Here is a 21,427-nt window from a genome sequence, read left to right on the forward strand (position 1 = left end):
ATGAGTTATTAATCACCAGGGTAGCCAAGAGGGTCTGAATGCTTGGGAGGAAAGAGGGGGTGGGTTGGGGAGGACGGTAAATTAGAACAAAAGTGAGGGGTGCCTGGTGAGACGTCGAACGGGCTACGAGGTAGTCTACGTCAGGAATAGGAGGGGAAGGAAGAATCTGAAAACTGAAGTCAGAACGGGCTATTAGGGCCACTCCTCCGCCCCGCTTGCCTTCTAAATGATCTGCCCGAATGGCGGAATATGTAGAAGGTAGAGCGGCTAGCACATTGGGCAGGGAGTCAGACTTGAACCAGGTCTCTGTTAGAAATAGGAGATCTGGTTCATGAGAATCGATGTAATCGAATAGCTCGTACTGATGGTTGACCGCAGACCGAGTGTTTAGGAGTGCGGCCGAAGTGTTAAATACCGGAAGAGAGGGGACAGGTAGTGATAGGGAAGCAAGGGGAGGCATAGTGGGCGACGAGGCTAGATGTGATACAATTCCGGGAGGGAGGTGAGAAGGGGAGATAAACAGACCAAGATGCGCCAGATGAATAGTTGTTAAGGGGTCAATGGTGCCAGGGGCCCAATACGAGCAGAGCTGAGATGGCGAGTACGTAATTAAACGGACGGCATCACGTGCCCCTAGCCCCGGTCGGCCGCGGACGGGCGCAGACGGGCTTAACTCAGGCGCAACTCCGGCGCGCCTTCGTCGCGCCCGCTGCGCTCGTCCGCTGCGCTGACTCATAATGCCCGTGTAAATAGGGGTGGAGCGTCGGGGGAGTGGCAGGGCTGGGATAGTGAAGTCAGCCCAACCTAAGATGGCGCCCGCTGCCGCTGGGAGCCCGCAAGTACGATCAGCCCCAGCCGGCAGCTCACCTCTAAGAACAGAAATCAAATCAAGTCAGAACCTGCATAACTTTAAAAGGTTAGTGACAGTTTTAAAAATACAGTGAGCAGCGAAGTAGCGCCTCAGCTCGCATTCAGCGGGGCGAGATGCGTGAAGTAATGGCAAAGCTCTCCTAGCGTTCACCAGTCTGCCCACTGCCACCGGGCCACTGGCAAACACGAAAGGAGGTGAGATCGCGCACCTAAATAGGGGCGGAGCGGCGGCGGTGTGGCAGGGCTGGGATAGTGAAGTCAGCCCAACCTAAGATGGCGCCCGCTGCCGCTGGGAGCCCGCAAGTACGATCAGCCCCAGCCGGCAGCTCACCTCTAAGAACAGAAATCAAATCAAGTCAGAACCTGCATAACTTTAAAAAGGTTAGTGACAGTTTTAAAAATACAGTGATCAGCGAAGTAGCGCCTCCGCTCGCATTCAGCGGGGCGAGATGCGTGAAGTAATGGCAAAGCTCTCCTAGCGTTCACCAGTCTGCCCACTGCCACCGGGCCACTGGAGTAAGGTATATGTAGTATACAAAGTTGTAGTAACACAACATTAATTTTTAAATATCTTGCAAAAATATATACTCCAAAATACTGTGTATGTATAAGGGTGCTAATATGGATACTTACCTTGACGATGCAGGGTTAGTCTTTATTATGGAGTGGATATTTTTATCCAAAAATTGTAATACTCAATATTTATGTGTAGAACCATATAAAAAACATTTTCACTCAATATTTCTAAGGTACAACAATACCAGAATGGTATGCCTAAAATGAAAGCCTAAAAGGTCTACAAACTCATCCAATATTATATTTCACCTCCCCCTTCAAAAGCCTGAAGGGTGAGACAACTTTACCACTGTTTAAGGGAGACGTTAGGGAAAGGGCTGATTCAACTTCTGACCTCCCCTGTGCTGTTGCACCTGTTGGACCGAGGTCAGATAAATTGCGTCAAGATTCATTGCTACACTGTGGATAACAGATTTTCAAGACAAGAAGGGGACAAATGGGAAGATTTAACAGATAACAAGGGTCTCAAGGAGGCCCTAGGCCAGCAGTCCGGGGACCCCTGGAGCTCCGCAACACCTTCTAAGGGGGTCCATGACTGCTTGGAAAATTAAATAATATTTCCAGATTCATAAAGTGTATGTAAATAAAGAAGCAAAATAGAAAATTTTAAAACGTACTGTAAATGTGAAGACATTTTAAATTGGAGGCTAGAAATTAAGTTGTCATCCTCAGATTTATTTGTGGGAGCAGTGCAAGTGCATCAAACAGAATGTAATTGGGATGGACGGTGATCTCAATTGATGTTAGACAAGCTCCAACCTTTCCATTAAAATTATTTTGGTAATTTTATTTAATATTTGCTTGTTAATTATTAAATAATTAATGGAGTATTTTTTGCTGAATGCTTGTGTCTGCATTTTTGTATTTCATTTTGCAGTTCAAATCATCGAAGTTGTTTAGGACTGGGTGCCTGGCTTATAGTCATGAATAATGATTCAGTGGGGGTTCTCGGATTCCAGTAATGATTAAGTGGGGGTCCACAGAAGTCAAAAGGTTAAGAACCACTGCTCTAGGCTATTTTAAGATTCTCCACAGTTGGCTATTGGTCACCAGTGATATTGTACTCACATGGCTTTACTCTCAGCAGATGACGCTGGATATGATAGCAAAATGGGTGCAACATAGTCCATATGCTATGCTATTCATAAATGTCAGTGTTAAGTGGTTGCGATTGTGGTCTTCAATGAGGGATTACGAGGGAAGTAACACTGCTTCCACTGTAGTCAGGTTATGCTGCATGATGCCTCTGCAACAAACATAAACAGTGGCTCGCACTTCGCTAGTGGCAGCAAACGTCTGTATGTTACGGAAATGAAAAAAAAAATTGTAAGAAATTAAGATTATGGCTGATTGAGGTGTAAGCCCTGGTCAAGCAGCAGCCACAATCCTTGTCAGGGTAAGGCACAAGAAAAACCCAAATTAACCTGAGCCCACCCCCTTGGTAGCTTTGCACAGAGCAGTCTGCCTTAACTCAGAGGCAATGTGTAAAGTATTTGTGCAACACTTCATACAGTAAAAACCGTGAAAACACCACACAAAAGATCTCATTCCAGTTTAGACAAATGAAACAGAATTTAATAAATGGAAAAAGGCCAAAATGACAAAGTTCCAATTAGTAGAATGGGAGATATTGAATTTTAAAGTGTTTAGAGAAATAGCACCAAAAGGTATAAAGCCCCAACTGTGGCTATCTCGTCATGCTAGGCTGCGACAAAGGCGCACGTTTAGTCCGACCGAGATGGAGAGCGGGGCAGCTACAGAGACCCAGTTAGGCCCGCTGAATAAAGAACCTTAAATCTTGAGTTGCGGAGCGTTGTAGGGATCCACATCAAAGATGCGTTGCACAGTGAAGCGATACATCAGTTCCGAGATGAGGATTCCGTCAACGAGGCTTGCAATGATCAGTCCAGCATCGTGGATGCAGCACGCAGGCAGAGCGATGAATCGATTTTGAAGAGTTGTGAGGCTGTAATGCGGAGTCCTGCATCATTCTCGAGGCTGTGAGGATCTGCGCCGTAAAGGTGCATCACACAGCAACAGTTCCGAAAGCGATAAGGGCTGCTATGGCGAAGCAAGTCTTTTGTGATGGGTCCAATCCATGCAGCCGTAGAGATGGGTCAGTTCGGCTTCGGATTGCACCACGCTGCAAAGGAGATGTTTCAGTTCCGCTGGATCCACAGAGGATAACAAAGCACCTTAAGCCCACTTCCAAGGGTCAAGGAGTGGGATGGCACCCCTTCGCAGGGTAGACTCACAGATCGCAGAGTCCAGGAACAGATGCAAGATTTTTGGAAGCCTGTTATGTTCCTGAGGCTTCAGATCAGGAGGCTATCCAAATAGCTCTTGGAGTCACTCTGGGTTCAAGAGATGCAGGTCCACTCCTTCTCACCCAAGCAAGAGGGCATCAGGCTACAGGTCAGCACAGAAAAGCAGGAGCCCAGTAGAGTGGCTGTCTTTCAGCACAACAGCAGTCCTTCTTCCTGGCAGAGTATCCACAGGTCCAGAAGTGTACTAAAGTGGTGGTGTCTGAGTTCCAGTATTTATACCCAGTTGTTCCTTTGATATTGGGGTGAAGCTTCTAGAGGTTTCCCTTTGAAGTACCCCGCCATCCAGCTTTCCCTGTTCTGGCATCAGACTAACTACAAGAGGTATGCAGCCCTTTGCGTGGCGACAGGACGCCACCTATTCAGGTTTCAGTGGAGTAATGCCCTGCTCCTCCCTTCCATCCTGGTAATGATGACCCATCCAAGCACATCTAAGCTCCTTATTGTGTGTGTGGCTATCTAGGAGGAATACACAAAGCCCATCTGTCAGCTATACACAGTCATCTGACCAGAGACATGCTACAGAAACAAAATGGATAAGTCAGGAAAGTGCCAATTTTCTAAAAGTAGCAAACACAACAAGATGATGGGCGTAGTGCTGAAACCTTTCAACCACTCACCCCCAGTCAAGAAACCTGGGTTGAATCCATCATTCTTTTGCTCACTATGCCACCCCAGTTTGGACCCAGCCAAATGCAAATCAGTCTTGACCCTGCTCCTCATTGGAACAGTCCAGCCCAAACTGCCAGGCCAGGTCCTACCTGGACCAGAAACAAGGATCCTGGGACCGCTTTTGTGGTATCACCCCTCTTCAGCCAGCTAGCTTGAATCCAGTGGAACAGCAAACAATGGACCCACATCTGGACATACACTTGGCCTCTTAGGGCGTACATAGCAAACACAACGAGATGCATATATATCAAGAACGCATCAATGATATCTCGCATGTTCACGCAAATGTTTGGACTACACTAGTACATATTTTATAAATGCTTAATAAAGTTTGTTTACAAAAAAAAGTGTGCATGTCTCTTTTGCAGGCCATCTTGCGACAACCAGCCAGACATGCCCATTTTAAACCTATCTAATCCGAGACACAATCGGGCTCCAGTGTCCTTGGGAGCACCAAAGGAGGCTGCTCCCTCCAGCCCTGGCGCTTCTTTAATGCTGCATGAGATCATTGGCAGGATTGGTTACTGCAGTCTCCTGGGTCCCGCAATGGAACCTGCCTGCCTGGAAAAGACCTGAGTGAGGAGGATGTTACGCCAAGAAAGAAGGGGAACTGTAATAATTTTGTTTCCGTATTTTTTAGTTTGATTTTTATCCCAGCGGCCACTGCTTAGGGGATGTACTTCAATGAGGCTTCCTGCCTTTAAACTGTTATTGTAAAATTACAATTTGTGCAATGAGTTGGAATCTACCTTTATGTATACCAGACGAGAAGGCAATGGTACATGTCTGGCACTGACAGTAACCAAAGTGCTTAAAATGAAAACCGGTGATTCTTCTGCTTTTTTGGATTGGCCGTTACTGCAAATGGGAAATCCAGTGTGAGATCTGTGACCACCCTCTATCTTTTTCAACATTTATATTTATGTGACTATTTTCGATTATTGGTGACTATTCATTGATTGACTTATTTCTACTGTGAACTTACTGAATGCTGCTGGTTGAGCTGGATAAAAAGCAGTTTTATGGACAGTTTTTGTTGATGTCTTAATCAGCATCCTGCTCTAGTCTGGAACAATTTACCTACTTTTTTGATATTCACAGTCATGTCTATGTTCATCAAAGCCGGACCCGCCGGACCGGGCATTGGGCTTTTCCCCAAGAGGCTGGAAGAGTGGGACGATTTTGTTACGGGGGTCAGTTTTGCAGTAGTGCTACAATATCCGCCTCCGGTAACAAAAGCAGCAAGCAAGCATTTCCAGCCTTCTGGGTCCAGGCAGTGCTTACCCGGGGATGGTCCTAGAAAATTGCCTTTGCGGCTTTTAGTTCCCAGTCCAGCCCTGATGTTTAAGTCAAGGTCCCAGGTCTTTTGCAGAACTATAGACATATCAGTCAACAGGTCAGCTGTCTAAAAATGATATAATATTTATAAAATAAAAAGAAGGAACCTTTGCAGATGGCTCGTACTCAAGGAAGTAATCATGAGTGATCCACATTGTTTTCTGCATTCGGATGACCAACAGTTCATTTGTTTTGTTTTGTAGATGTTGCTTGATCTTTATCTTCAATACTGCTTCTTGTGTATGTAATATGATTGTGAAAGGCCGAGGAACAGTTTTGACTTTTTACTGCTTAATGCGTGTTGTTTTTTATCCCCTGTTCATTGACGGCTGGGCATTGATGTAAACATCCAATTAAACTACCTACCTGTCATGATTTTATCCCTTTTTTTTCTAAAAACATAATTATTTTAAAAAAGAGAAAAAAGTACAGCTAAGATAGAAGGTTATAGGGGAGTAATAAGGATTAAAGGGGTTTCATTATGGTAAGGTTAATTACATAAGAGAAGAATTTCCTTTTCTGAAAAAGTTATGCAAGGAGAAAATTTGTAACCCCTACTTTTCCTACTTTCACTTAACCTACAACGTGTCCTCTTTACCATTTAACAACAATTATATTCAGGTTTAACCTAAAAATTATCCAAATAACATAGCTTTTTTGTCAAAATAAAGTAAAAAATAGAAACCAGAAGTTAATAATTACCTGTTACTAGCCCAAAGAGATGAATCAATTCAGAAGTTCACATGGAACCTAGTGGACGTCTTTCGGCGCACCACACTCTGGCATTCACGCTCTAGGGGGTAATATTTCAAGTAAAAGAGACTGTAGCGTGGTAATTAAAGTGAACACATAAGGCTGTTGAGAGCTTCTGTGAATAAAGTGTGCTACAACACTTACTAAAGAATCCCTACAGGGCCCTCTGGTGCCTCACGCCGTGGGTTGCACACTGGGGGGGGGCACAAAATATACACAGGTTCCTGCACGGCATGGACTGTTTTTGTTTTTGGTGCTCCCATTGCATTGCTCATTTTTAGAGGCACTGCCATGGCAACACCACCAGAGAGGAGGAAACTCCAAATCTGGCGGGCGGCCCGACCATGGCTTTCATGCAGCGGAGTGTGGCGGTTGGGTACCGCCCGCTCCCACTGCGCTAAAAGTTGTAATCTGACCTTTAGTCAAATGTAGGGGTGCTGCTCATCTCTCTTCACTTATCTGTCAGGCAATTGTGCCAACAAGAGCCCTAAACCTCTACTGCAAAAGTTTTTGATTCTCTAATTGTCTGATTTGTGAATGTGCCACCTCACTCTGACTCACTCTCCTTTGATACCTGACAAGTTATGTACTTCTACTTTCTTCAGTGGATCTTGTGTTGCATAGCCATTTCCCAAAAGGCATATCAACAGCTTTTCCAATGAAGGCCAGGCAACAGTGGCACACTGGGACTCTGTCAGGTCCCACCCGCTTCCGCCTCAATCAATGCCAATCATCATGGTGGTCATGCTCAGTGCATTGGCTGTCTCTTCAGTGTAAAAGCAGTAGCCATTACTACTCACAGTTTTGGCCTTTCAGGACCTGATTCACTAAGGGTCTCCACACTCGTGGCCAGGCCAGCAGTCATAAGGGAGTCTCCGCACTCGGGCAGAATGTTGCGGAGATTCCGCCCCAAGAATGAAGGCTCCCCCATGACTGCGGGGCCTCCGCCATCAGTGCTCAGGCTCTTTGTGAATCAGGCCTTCAGTGTCTCTGAGCCAAGTGGCCATGGATACTCTCTGGACCTTTCTTAAAGGGCATGCTCTGGTCTTGGTGGTCTGTCACATATTTATGTTTGCTATATAATACCATGTAATTGAGCAGCACAGGGTAGGAGGAATAATAAACCAAAGTCTCATGGTAACCACTTTGTGCATAGTCACCTCCCCAGCTCTGCACCACTTCCCACTTTAGTAATGCCTGTTTCAGGCACAAACCTAATCCTTGTTAAACACAGAGTAGCAGAAAGTGGGAGCTAGAGAGAAAAGTTACAACTAATGTAGTCACTTCTGAGTTTACATTGCCCAGCACCATGAAAATAATTTAAAAGCTTTATGAAATGGCCTGGATTACATTTTATGACAAACACTGATGGAAGGGTCAGTTTGAAGGCTTGTGAGATGAAGGATTACTGGCAGTATCGTGACTCTGGTGTGGAATATCATGGTTCGTGGATACAATTTCAAAACTCATGGGGCCATTTCCAAGGCTTAATGAGTCCATTTGATGGCTGACTGAGGTCCATGCAGGCCTCCTGCTCTAGTTTCACTGCTCACACATTTGATGGCAAGGGTCATGTGTGTACTTTAGTAAATATTCTGCATATGTGGGATATACTTGTAAGGTAGTCATATCTTGTAGACAAATTCCAAAGCAATCAAAAGTCAAAACAGAGAAATTTAAAGATTTACAGAGCAATTGCAAGGTGCATTGGGGATTAAGAGTGGATGATATTAAACCTTGTTGGAAATGAGAGCGGTGGCTCAAGGAAACAAATTCCCAGTCATGGGGCACTGCCAATTTCCGTCTTCTTTGTGAACTATACTGCATTAGTAATATATTTATTTGGAAATGTGTTGTTTGTAAGTCATCGCCATCTGGCATGAGGGCTTTTCTTCTTAAGAGCTCAGATACCAAAACACTTAGGCCCTAAGTACAAAGGCGGTTGGCCGGACCGTCGACTGCCATCGTATCGGGCAGGTGACCGTCCGACAATGAGTCGGTTTCTCAGCTGCCCTATTATGATAGGAACTCTGTGCAGGCAGTCGTAAAGTGCTCCTTTCTAATGCTGCTTGTGCTGTGGCCCAGGAAAAGTGCTAGAGCTCAAGTCTTAGTAAATAAAGACACTTTGTGCACATCCGTGCATGGTGCCTGACGCATGATGCATGGATGTCTGGGGGTCACTCCATGTGTCCCCAAAGCCACTTAAAATGGTCTACAGGGGAGAGGGGGTCCTGCTTAGGGCTCCCAAAGTCTCTTTCGATCTGCCTTTTCATGGCAGTGGGTCCACCATGGACAGGCAATCAGAAAGCAATATCCTAGTCCCTGCAGGGCCCCGCCTTCATTGTAGGGTTAGGAATCCGACTGTCGTCCCGACTGGATCTATGATCCTGTCGGATGTGGTGGTACTACTCCTCAACCTCTGCAGTCCAACTAGCTGCATTGTAATGCAGCGGTCGACCGATGCCATGAGTGGCAGGCGGACCACCACTGGCGGCCTTTCAGTGAGGGTCGGCCACCATCGTAATGAGGGCCTTATTCTCGGTTATCCATCCAGGTCTACTGGTGCGTAACAACAAAGAACAAATCTTTTATAACACAAAGGTTTAATTCTGACATTATTCTTGAGGTATATAGTTTCATGTTCTGTGGGGCTTCAAGGCAACAAATGTTTTGCCTAGTGCGGTTATTATGCATAGGGATTTCTCAAGGATGAATATATAGCAAATGTTCGGAGCATCATATGTACAGAAAATATTTTGTTTCTATATAAATTGATTGATCACGCTCGTGAGTGAAGCCCTGATCACTGGTGGGAGAGTAAAGGGTATCACACTGGTAATACAGTGAAGGGCGAGCACATAAGTGAAGGACAGAAGTATAACAACTTTTTTTAAATATGAAAAGAAGAAAAGCCAGAGGATATGAGCAGTAAGGTTAGCCATCACATGAGTTCTCAGAGTAGAAGGGATACTTGTCACTGGATTATAAATGAGATGATAGTAAGAATATGAGGTTCCTGTTTTGCTGTCAATAACTAGTTCAATGTAGCTTGAAAAGACATGAGAGCATGGCACTCTTATTGCATGGCTGTGCATATTAACGTGAGACATTGAGAGAAGCTTGTGTTCTGTGGATGGGGTGAGTTTACAATAAAAAAGGCAGGTCGTGACAAATTAACAGGTCCGGTCAGGAAATTCACTCAGTATGTTACACGTGCCTAAAGTGCCATCTTTAAATATACAGTTTCAGACTCACGTTTATTTGGCTCCTTCTGCAAATGAAAAATGGAGCTCAGGGTGTTTTGTCCAGGCGCATCATCAGCAGCTTCGCATTTTCATGGTGGTAGCAGGAAGGAAACATTTGTAAAGGCAACCCCCTCCTCCCACCCCCTCGAAATAGGTCGGTAGTAAAAGGGTTTTCATCCACGACACCATCTGAGGCTCCACCAACAGAAACCCAGCCCTTGCACGTTTGTTGGGCAGAAACCCTAATAATTGAGGAGGGCAATTCATGGATACGCTCTTATCCATTCACAGTTTACATTAGTACTATGTGTGTAAAGGCGTACAGAAAATAGGAACCTGTTTCTCAGCTTGAAAATACTGAAATCAATTTTTCTCCCCCCACCTCGACAATGCACATTTTAAATATTTTCTTTGAACCGTTTCCCGGTTTTCTTCTCTTCCCATATTTGCGGGGGTAATAATGACTCTTCTCCCCGAAGGCCCAAGCCAGGGACACCTGGTAATCAAGGGGTTCAATAGTTCAGACGATGACTTAAACACCTATGTTTTCCGGCCATCCATGACAGGCAAACAAGAGGAATTAATGGGACTGGATAACAATAGCGTAGAAAAGAAACCCCAAGGCGTGTTTGATGAAATCTCAGTTTGAGTGTGCTCTAATTATTGTAAGAATGATTACGCAGCACACATTTTGTAGACATTAGGGCATGCTGGCCAGAGTTTTCGAATAGCCTTGTATTAGGAGGCTTGAAGGATTAGATTTTTTGTGTACTATAAATGGCAATTCAAAAATCTCTTTTCAGTGCAGTACCTACCATTTCAAAAGAGAGAAAAAAACAAGTAAATGTATAGTATTCGCTATGGGTAACTGTTTTATTGGTGTTTATATTTTGTATAAACTTATACAGCATTAAGGATAGACGTGGTTGTATTTGCTCAATTGGCATAAGCCCATCTGTGGGCTTGATAAGGTTGACAAGTAACTTCCCATTCATGGGCTAAAAGTTATGTCGAGGGATGTGCATAGTATGTATACTGGCTTAATTTACGCAACAGACACATTACAATATGGCGGCCGTGGACACGGCAGATTTGTCCTTCCTTGATGTTGTTGTATTGCTATAGACCTAAAAAATGGCCGTTTTGGCGGCGCCATGTTACCAACGAGAAAGGCGTCAGCCGAAACGCGTCTGGACACCGTGAGTCTCTAAATAAAATCTATTGAGACTCGCCACCACGAGTGCTTTTCTTTGTGTTGGAATGGAGCGAAAAATTGAGCAGTCATTGATGCGGGGGGCACCACCCGCTTAAAAGCACCCGCACGGGAGTGCACGGAACAGGTGCAATATTGGGAGCTGTAATATATATATATATATATATATATATAGAGAGAGAGAGAGAGAGAGAGAGAGAGAGAGAAAGAGAGAGAGATACATACATATATATACATATATATATATATATATATATATATATATATATATATATATATATATATATATATATATATATATATATATGTTTTCTTTTTTTAATTTTATGTTTTCATGGAAAAACCAATGGTTAGAGATATAGTTTAGGGAAACTTTATTTATTCTTTTTATACCACACAACATTAGAAATTATAAAGTTATAGTCATAACTTACATTTATAATTTACACACCATCTTCTAATTATTATAAGTTGCACCCCTACATACACAGTGTTACTTATAACTCAAATTTTAACTTAACAAACCACCTTAAAATTACTATGTTGCACATAGTGGTCTCACCTCACTAATCACACTACGTGAGCTATAACTCACGACTCTGTTGCACTTTGCTACGAAAAATATTCTGAAGTGAGATGTCGTAAGTGTTGTTATGAAAGCTATGATTTGACATGGTATAAGTGATGTCATATTCAAGGGTATAACCACTGCTTTGAAAAGGTGCGAGTTGCAGTTAATGTACTATGGTGAGAGCAAGCGTTTCGCCTAGTGCTATCCAAAAAAAAGATAAAAACTTAACAAACTAAAAAACTTAGAATAACCTATTGTGTGCCATTGGCAAAGTAGGCACCATTCAAAGTTTCTAAAATCTATCCTTTATTCGGAGCTAATCCAATGCAAGCAAACCTTTTCTTCATCTCAGAACCATCTCACCATCCATTCACTCACATGCTCAACTAATGGCAGCAAGTAAAGCTTCAACCACAAAGCCATCTTTAAAATCCGAAACTGCAGAAATTAATACTTATGGCAGAATACAGCTATTTTCGCTAAGTTTACATCCTTGTCAAAGCCACTATCAAATCAAATCAAATACTTTATTTTCGTCATTTAGACTATAAAAGTGCAGATGTAATAAACGTTACAGTACATTGAACAATCCTCAATACACAATCACAAACCCTAATATCCTATTTTACAAATACAATCTGTGAGCCAGCGCCCCATTCAGTAAACAAAGACCACAGCAACACATACAGGGTGCACTATTAGAAATGTACTAACATTAAACAAAGAGTACATTTCATGTTTATAAAACACTAAAAGAGCACTCATTAAAAACACAGGTGCTAAAATTTAGTTAAAAGTGGACCTGGTCCAGTTAAAAACAATAAATAATTATCATCTTAGGCTGGTGAGTTTGTATCCAAAAGACTTTGGGCACACACCACATGGCAAATAGAAAGCGGGACACCGCAAATTAAATAGACATTTGGGTATTATATTTATTATTATTATTATTATTATTATTATTATTATTATTATTATTATTATTTATTTTTATAGAGCGCGTAGTCACCCTGAGGTATCCCAGCGCTAACAAATCCTATCTCTTCAGTTCAATGGGACAAGGGAGAGAAGAAGAGGGAAGGGGGACAGAAGATCAGGGTTACGGACGAGCATGATTCATTGGGGAAAAAGGTGAGTCTAAATGCCTCTGCACAATGCTTGGACCCCAGGTTTCTGAATAATTGTATCAACCAACGGTATCTAGCTTTTTTATAGCCAGGACAGAAGAAAAATACATGCAACTCTGACTCCTCTGCGTTAATGCAGGCCGGCCAACCCAAAAGGGTTGCTCCTGTCCATTTGTTAGTAATAAGGCGCAGAGGAAGAACCCTATGACCGAATTGCATGTATAGTTTCCTCGTTAGTACGGGTTGTATGTACTCCAGGGCAGACTCTAGGATGTACTAGTCTTTTACTCTAAAAAATGCAGCTGTTAATGTGCCTGTTACTGAGCTCGCCTGCAGGTGGGCAAGTATGCCCTCTCTATCACGCCAAACCAATTCCTTTCTGGAAATTATGGGGCATGCTACATCAGGGTTGTACCATAGGCTCGCTCTACCCATATCCAGAAGTGTATCCCTAACATGGGCTAACCAAGATAGTTTCCTAGTGCCCAGCATGCCCAAGATCTCCTTTAACTCTGCCCTATATTTAGCGAATTACTTTAACTCTGTCCTATATTCAGCTAATTACGGGGTTACACATAAGCGATGCCAACAAGTTAGGGGTCTGGGAGCAATTTCATCAGCAATTCGTCTCACCCCTAAGTCCAGGCGAAGTGGTATTAGAGGGGAACAGAGGGGGAGACCAAATAGCTGCCTAAGAAAAGTGTTCTCAGTTGTTGATCTCCAGCCCCCTGCATTTGCAGAAGGCATCGAAGCAGTCGGGGATCCTCTGGATACCCATGGGTGATTCTGAGAGCAAAAGGGTATCATTGGCTAACATAATTGCAGGCACTTTGCTGTTCGCTAGCTTGGGTGCATCAATGTCCTTTTCCCTGTTCAGTGCATTTATATTTAGGCAAAACAAGGTGGGTGCAAGCACACAACCTTGCCTTACTCCTCTGTCAACAGCTATTGGTGTGGTGTGGTGAGTTCCCCATGTTTGCTGAACCTAATTTGGGCATAATTGCCTTCATGCAATCGCCTAAGAATGTGGCAAAGATAGGTGGGGACCCCCAAATCCCTTAAGCCAGCCCACAGTTTGTCTCTTGGTACCAAATCAAATGCAGTTTTTAGGCCCACAAAAATTAGACAGAGGCTGCCACCCTCTATGATCACCGAGCACAAGCGGTGAAGCCTAAATATTTGGTTTATAGTGGAAGTATTTTTCCTGAAACAGTCTTGAAATGGACCTTAAATCTTGTATTCGTCCATCCAAGTCTGGAGACGGTCCAACAGTACCCGGGCAAATATTTTTTGGCTGACGTCAATTAGACTTATGGGTCTATAGCTAGTGGGAAGAAGGAGTGAATCCTTTTATAGACCGTCAGAATTTCCAATCCAGCCCAAGTTGCAGTTATCACCATTCCCTACAATATAGCATTAAATAGGATCCGCAAGTAAGGGCCCCTAGATGCTTGGTTCTGTTCGGGAGAGGTCCCCTGGAATCTTGTCTAGGCCAGGAGCTTTGGACTGAGCTATTTTGTTTATAGCACTGGCTATTTCTGTAAGGGTTATCTCAGGGGCCTTGTTGTGAACATTCTGTGATAAAATGTTATCGGGGGCTGCAGTGGTGCCCTTAACCTCTGTTCTAGTGTAGATGTTTCTTCCAGACATCAGCCACAATATTGGGTTCTATGGCCTGCTTCCCTTCACTAGAGCCTGTGTTAACTATAATCCAAAAGGCCTTCATATCATGAGTGGTTAGAGCTCATTTGAAGGATGTTGTATGTATATAACACCCTCTTTTCTTTCTTTGATTAGGGGCCTGTCCTTTGCTTTGATTGCATCTAGCAGAGCTAACTTAGCCTTGCGACAGCTATCATTATATGAGGAGTGCTTGACCATTTGGACCCTTTTGTGCGAGTAGGTGGAAAGAATACATCAGCCAGAATAGAGGGTGGTGCTTCGTGGGCCTCAACGAAGCACGTTAAGGAGGTGAATATACCATCTCCAGATATAGACTTCTGCACTGCCAGTTAGATCAGGATACCAGATTCATATAAAGAGCCCAGCTTAACACAAGCATTCTGTATAGTTGACCATCGAACTCTCCTTCTGTTGTTGGCAAGTATTAATCTGTCGCCTGGTGGAGTTTTGAAAGTAAAGACTACCTCAGAGATACACAACTCCACCTCCACGATCATGGCGTTGTAATCGCTATCATGTCGGAACATGACAACAAAGTCAACTACCCTGAGCCACATCCTTGTATCTACCAGGATGCAATCTGAAAAGGGATTATTGCCCTGATCCATTAAAAGTGTGTTGCCCTGGAGAGTCCATTTTAGCTTGGCCATTGCATGCCCTTAAGGAATGATTTAGGGTGAAGGATTAGACTTTAAGCACCAGTGGAGTCCAGGCCATGGTTGGCGAGATATTTGGCTCGGGAATTGCCCAGTGCATATCTTCTTTGGTAGGGGTCCCTCCATTGAGATCCTTCAGAAGCTGGAATTGGCAATTGACATCGCCGCCAACAACCAACCAGGGATTGCTGGAGATGGTGGATATAAAAGCAGCCAGCGGGTCAACGGTCGGTGATTCTTGGCTGTTACTTACCGGCCTAGAGTACACATTAACCAGTGCTATTCTAACCTTAGATGTAAATGTAAGAGGAATGCACTGGATGTCTTGTGAGGAGGACTCCAACTGCTTAACTGTGCAACCCAAATGACAGCCCACCAATATGCAGAGACCACCTGAGGGCCTACCCTTATTCCCAGTACTGCTGTCTATTCTGTATGACGGGAATCCCATCGACTGCCTGACCTCCCTGGCCCAAGGTTCTTGGAACAGGCATATGTCATGTTGGTCAACAAATCTCCGCCAGTCAGGGTTGTCCAATTTATTTCTATGGCCTGCAACATTCCATGATAGAACCCTTAACTTGGTTGGCTCTAAGTGGTTATCTGGAAAGGGTGTTGAGGAGTCAACATTGGGTGACATGGATTCCCTCAGGTGGTCACTTCACCACAGGTCTTATAGAAACATCACTACTGTAAGTAAAAGTCGCTAAGGGGTTTGGGTCCTCAAGGGCTTCTAGAGTATTAGCCTGCCCCAGGGTTTCTGGGGATCTCAAGGGTAAGCTTGTTAGAGTATTGTTAAGCAGCTGCCCCTATCAGTGTGCCCTATACAGCTTGTACGCTTATCCCAGACTAATTGTGTTGTTTCAGGGTGCTCCCACACTCCAACTACCCCCAATCCAGTTGTGGTAATTGCGTAGGATAGCTCCCTAGTTGGGTTATCCCTCTTCTGTGGTCCCCTTTGCCAGTTGGGTGTCTGTTCTGGGTGACACGATTCTTTGAGATAATCGACCTCTTCTAAAACCCCAAACCTGATGGCTAGCGGGATGTTATATAACAAGGGCCTGGGGGTTTGGTACCGCTGCCTTGGTTGCTTGTTTTAGTTCCACAGCCCCTGCACCTGACTCATCTGCACACTAATTGCTGGTGCTTGATATGGAGTGTAGAAATAGCCTAGCGGCAGGGACCTAATTCCCACGTCCTCTCAGTGATGGTTCAAGCATAAAAGGCTATGGACAGTCATTGGATTTTTAGAATTAAGTCAGTTTTTATTAGCAGAACGCACAATGATAGCTATACACAGCATACCGCCTACAACCCAATTGGGCCGACCGTAATAGGGGTTACCAAAAAAGACATGGTAAGTAACCATTGAGAACACTTATGCAAAGTAGAGGATACACAGTAAGCTGCCTACAACCTAACCTGGGTTGGCCACATCAACAGAGGAGCTAGGGGGCTGGCACCAGCCCACATACATTCAATAAAGGAGAAAATCATTGTACATGGCGTAACGTCCTCAGAGTACATTTCTAAAAGAAGAGGTAGCTTCTAAGCCGTCCAACCTGCCATTTCTAAACTAAAGAACAAGAACAAAGTCCCAAGGACAAGAAAAGAAAACCAAGCCATCCACCCCATCCTAGCACCCTCAGAGCGAGCCAAAAATCCATAAAGAGTGCCCCCCTAGAAAAAAAGGCAAGGTTATGATGACCGTGACATGATATCAGTGGTATCACTCTCCCCCTGGGGGTCCGGGATCAACCACAAAATGCGCAGAAAAATAGGACAGGTCAGCTCTCAAACTCACAGTAGAGAATAGATATAAAAGGGGACTACATCTTCATATTCTCAGATTTAATCCCCCAAGTGGCCATTGACAATCTTTCCATGCCAAGAAGGGACCACAACTGGTGAAGCGACTGTGTATGTTTCGGGATTCTATCAGATTTCCAGCAAGATAAGAGCACTTGATGAGCGGCATTAAGGGCCAAGGCCACCTGCTTACCTTTTATTGAGCGAAGAGGGAAAGTAAATGCGTTGGGTAGACCCAGTAGCATGTATGCGGGGAAACCTGGGAATGGTAGTATCGAAAGTCATGTCGATCTTGTCTAAAATTCTATCCCAGTATCTAGGGAGTTTTGGGCAATTCCATAAGAGGTGCAGTAGCGTTCCAGCATAGACTGTCATACTGAGGGTTCCACTTCATTATTCAGGAGGGAGTATAGTACCAGTAGGAAATAATGTTTTAAGATCTTTCAGTATGTTCCATGGCGTGTGCTGTCTGGTGAGTTCTGTAAAAAATATCCTCTCACTCCTTATCCGATAGTGATCAGCCAATTTCCTCCTCCCACTGCTTCTGAGAAGAAAATTTGTCATTGCGCAAATTTTGGGATAAAAACTAGTACCTTTCAGAGATTCGTTTTTTATCGTCTTTCTTAAGGAATTGCCACTTTTCGAATGGAGATATAGGTCTGATTGCTTGGCGGCGTACAAACGCACCAAACACCCAATGCATTATTTGCGAGTGAAGAAATCAATCTAAATCAGATAAGTCATAGTCTTTCACAAGTTGTGTGAATGGGATCGGGCCATTGTGGTCAAAAAGACAACCCAGCCGTTTGCAGCCTCCCTTTATCCAGCGACCATCCACAACCCTAGCAATGCCTGCGGGAAAATCCGGATTAAAAAATAAATGGGACATAGGTGAGGGGAACGTAGTGAGGCCCACAGGGGTTGCCACCTTGTCCCAAACCTGGAAGATCGGCCACGTCACCGGAGAAGAATAGAGCCATCACGCCCGGGAAGACCTAGGTATCCACACCCCCTACCATATATGGCTCGCCACAACCATCTGATACATGAAAACCCAGTGTTTCTCAGTAAGCGGGCGATTCCATTCTACCCAGTAGCGCAACAGCACAGCCTGATAGTAGCGGATCATGTTGGACAACGCGAGTCCGCTGTCCCATTTCGGGTGTTGCAAGAGATGTTTCTGCAACCGGAATGTCACTGACTCCCAGATGAAACGCTCAATCTCCCTCTGGAGTTTAGGAAGCAAACTCGGGGGCGGTAGCAGCGGGAAAGTCTGGAAGATATATAAAGCTCTGGGTAAGATGTTCATTTTCACTGCAGCAAGTCTGCTGAGCCACGACAGCAGGAGCCGTTACCACTGTGTCAAATCCTTGCATATGAGTGCGTGTAATTTGAAATAGTTGGCTTCAGCGGTCTTCGCCAGGTTCCTACTGATAACTAGACTGAGGTATGGTAACTTCTCTGTGACCCAATCGAAATCAAACTGAGTGCGCAGAGAAGTTCAATATTTGTGACTTCTGCATATTAACCCTGAAACCGGAGGCCTGTCCAAATGTGTGGAGGTCTGCCATGATAGCCAGGAGTGAGGTCAGAGGGTAGGCAATGGAGAAGATAACGTCATCTGCATAGAGCAGGATCAAGTGCTGGTCTGCCCCCCAAAAAAGCCCTTAGCGTTATGGTTGTCACGGAGTCGCTGTGCAAAAGGTTCCATGTAGAGGGCAAAGAGCACGGTTATAGAGGGCATCCCTGCCTTGTGCCTCGGCTGATTGCGAAACCATTAGATCTGACCTCATTCACCCTGACCCAAGCGCTCAGGGAGCTGTAAATGCTCGCTATCCAGTTCTGAAAGCGCTTGCCCAGTCCAAATCGTTCAAGAGCGGCGGACAAATAAGGCCAATGCACCCTGTTGAAGGCCTTCTCGGCGTCGACCGTCAGCAACAAGGCCTCTTCCAGAGGGGAGCTGTACCTTATCGATCAGATGACAAAGACGTTTGGTATTGTCCCCACACTGCTGACCGGGGATAAACCCAGCTTGGTCCGAATCTACAAGCCCAGGCATCAAGGGGTTATGGCGCTGGGCTAAAATGCTGGTGAATAATTTTGCATCAATATTTAGCAATGAGATCGGCCGATATGAGTAGCAGAGCTTTGGGTCTTTATCAGGCTTTGGAGTCACTGTGATCGAGGTTTGAAGAATCGTTTCAGTGAGCGTGCCCGCGTCAGCAAAGGAATTGAACAAACGGAGGAGTATAGGAGCTAACTCTGGGCAGAAGGTCTTATAAAATGTTGCGCTGAACCCATCTGGTCCAGGTGCCTTTAGGGGCTTCAACCAGGGCAATCGCCGAAATCACCTCCTCAATGCGTACAGGCGCATCGAGGCCTTAGGCCTCACTAGCAGGAAGGAGGGGTGACCTCCGCAGCATTGACGTAGGCGTGCGGATCCGACGAGATCAAGGAGTCAGCAGATTAAACTCCGAGTAATAGGCCCGGAAAGCATCAGCTATGCCGATATCCTCAGTAACCTCCACTACCAGAGCCCCCAAATCATTTAAACTGCTTGTGCATGTTGCTTACTGTGCAGGCAATGTGCCCGCATGCGTTCTCCTTTATTAGTCCCTACAAAGTATTTATGTTTCAAGCAAACTACAGCATGCTTAGCTCTGTCCAAATCAAGGCATCGAAGGTGAAGCCGTTCCTTTTCAAGTTGCCTACAGATCCGGGGTGCACCAGAGCGCTTATGAATTACCTCTAGCTCCCTCACTCTCAGGTAAAGCTCCTCCTTCTTGGCCTTTCTCACTTTATTCTCATAAGCAGCTCTAGCAATGAGAGACCCTAAGTCTCTAGCTTGAAGGCCTCCCAAATCGAGGACAGGGCAGTGGAGCTGTCAATGTTAAGCGTTAAGTAGTCCCATTTAGTAGTCCAGTGCGCAGTAACAGTTGTCAGGGACGACAGCATCGACTCTCGCAGACGCCACTGGGGGACCGCGGCTTGAGGGGGGAGGTGTGCATGGTTAAGGTGATATGTGCGTAATCGGAGAGCGAGCACCTCCCAAGCAGCTGGGGTGACCCGAAAATGGTCCTACCGAGCATAAGTTCTGTGTGCCGCAAAGTAAAAGGTATAATCTCATTCTCCAGGGTGTAAAGCGTGCCACACATGTCGCAACCCACATTCTTCTAGCCCTCCCTGACCCACAGATGACAAGGCCCCTGCGCCATCAGACCTCTGGCCAGAGTGATCCATCTTAGAGTCCATCACCAAATTTAAACTCCCACCCACAACTGCCGAATCAGGGATGTGAAGCACCTTGGCTATAGCTTTCAGCAAGAAAGTTTCTTGGGGTTCGTGAGGGGAGTAGATTGAGGCAAATGTGAAGTGAAATGTACCCATCTGCACCCGTAATGCCAGCTGGAGGCCTTTAATCTCAGCCACGGGACCCAGAACAGTGCCCTTAAAACGTGTGGAGAACAGAATAGCCACTCCACCCTTCCTGCCCCTGCCGGAGGACCAGTACTGGTGTGGAAACTGCCTAGCCTGCATTCTGTGTGTGTCTTTTGGAAGTAAGTGGGTCTCCTGTAGGAGGCATATATCCCCCCAGATTGCTCTAGTAGAGAAAGTACTGCTTTCATCTTAGTAGGGTTATTAAGACCTCGGATATTGAGGCTAATTGTCTTAGTCGTCATAGTCATAATGGTACTGGCAGATCTTAGAAAGTCCGGCTATTGCTCTGTTCATCACCGGAAAGACAAGAGAAGGGTGTTATATGTAGTCCCAGCTGCTATGAATGAACACACATGGAGGATGTGTCCAAGGAGACTCGCCGGAGGGGAGCCTCAACAAACCCGTAAACAACTCAAACATAACAACAACAGAAATAAAGTAAATAACTGACAGGATAAAGTCAAAGTCCATCCCAAAGGGGGAGGCAGTAAATATGGGGGCAACCAAGAGGGCAAGAGACATTCCTTGGTGTTGTGTCAGCTGCCCTACCCTCTGCAGGCCCAATCATGCAGTGCGCCTCATCCTTCTAATGATACCTCAACGGGTAGAGTTCGAGGCGTCTCCTTGAGCACTGGAAAATGATAGAATCACTGCCGATCACTCTTTAACGACTGTGGCAGGGTCAGGGCGCAAGCGCTTGAGCCTGGATCCAGACCTTGGGCCTTGTCGGCGGCCAAGTGGGGCCCTGTCCCCAGTGGAGAAGGTCTAGGAGGCCATGTCGTCAAAGTACAAATTCAGAAGATTACAGGTCTCCTCCAGGGATCGGAGCTGGTGGACCTTGCCTCCATAACGAAATATTAAGCAAAAGGGGTGACCCCAGGAGTAGGCTATACCCGCAGAGCGTAAATGGCTAGATACGGGCTGTAAATCTTTCTGCCTCTACAGGGTGCTTGCGGCCAGATCCTGAAAAAGCTGTGTGGAATGATCTCTAAATTGCAATGCTTGGTTGGAGCGCGCCGCCTCGAGGATAGCTTATTTCACCTTAAAATCATGCACACAAACCAAAATGTCAGCGGGGGCAATTAGATTGTTGGGGGGCCCACACAATGACAGTGGTCTATTTTGACTATGTTCTTCGCTGGGGTGTCTCAA

This window comes from Lissotriton helveticus, chromosome 7 (assembly GCF_964261635.1).
Source record: "Lissotriton helveticus chromosome 7, aLisHel1.1, whole genome shotgun sequence".
Classification (NCBI taxonomy): domain Eukaryota; kingdom Metazoa; phylum Chordata; class Amphibia; order Caudata; family Salamandridae; genus Lissotriton; species Lissotriton helveticus.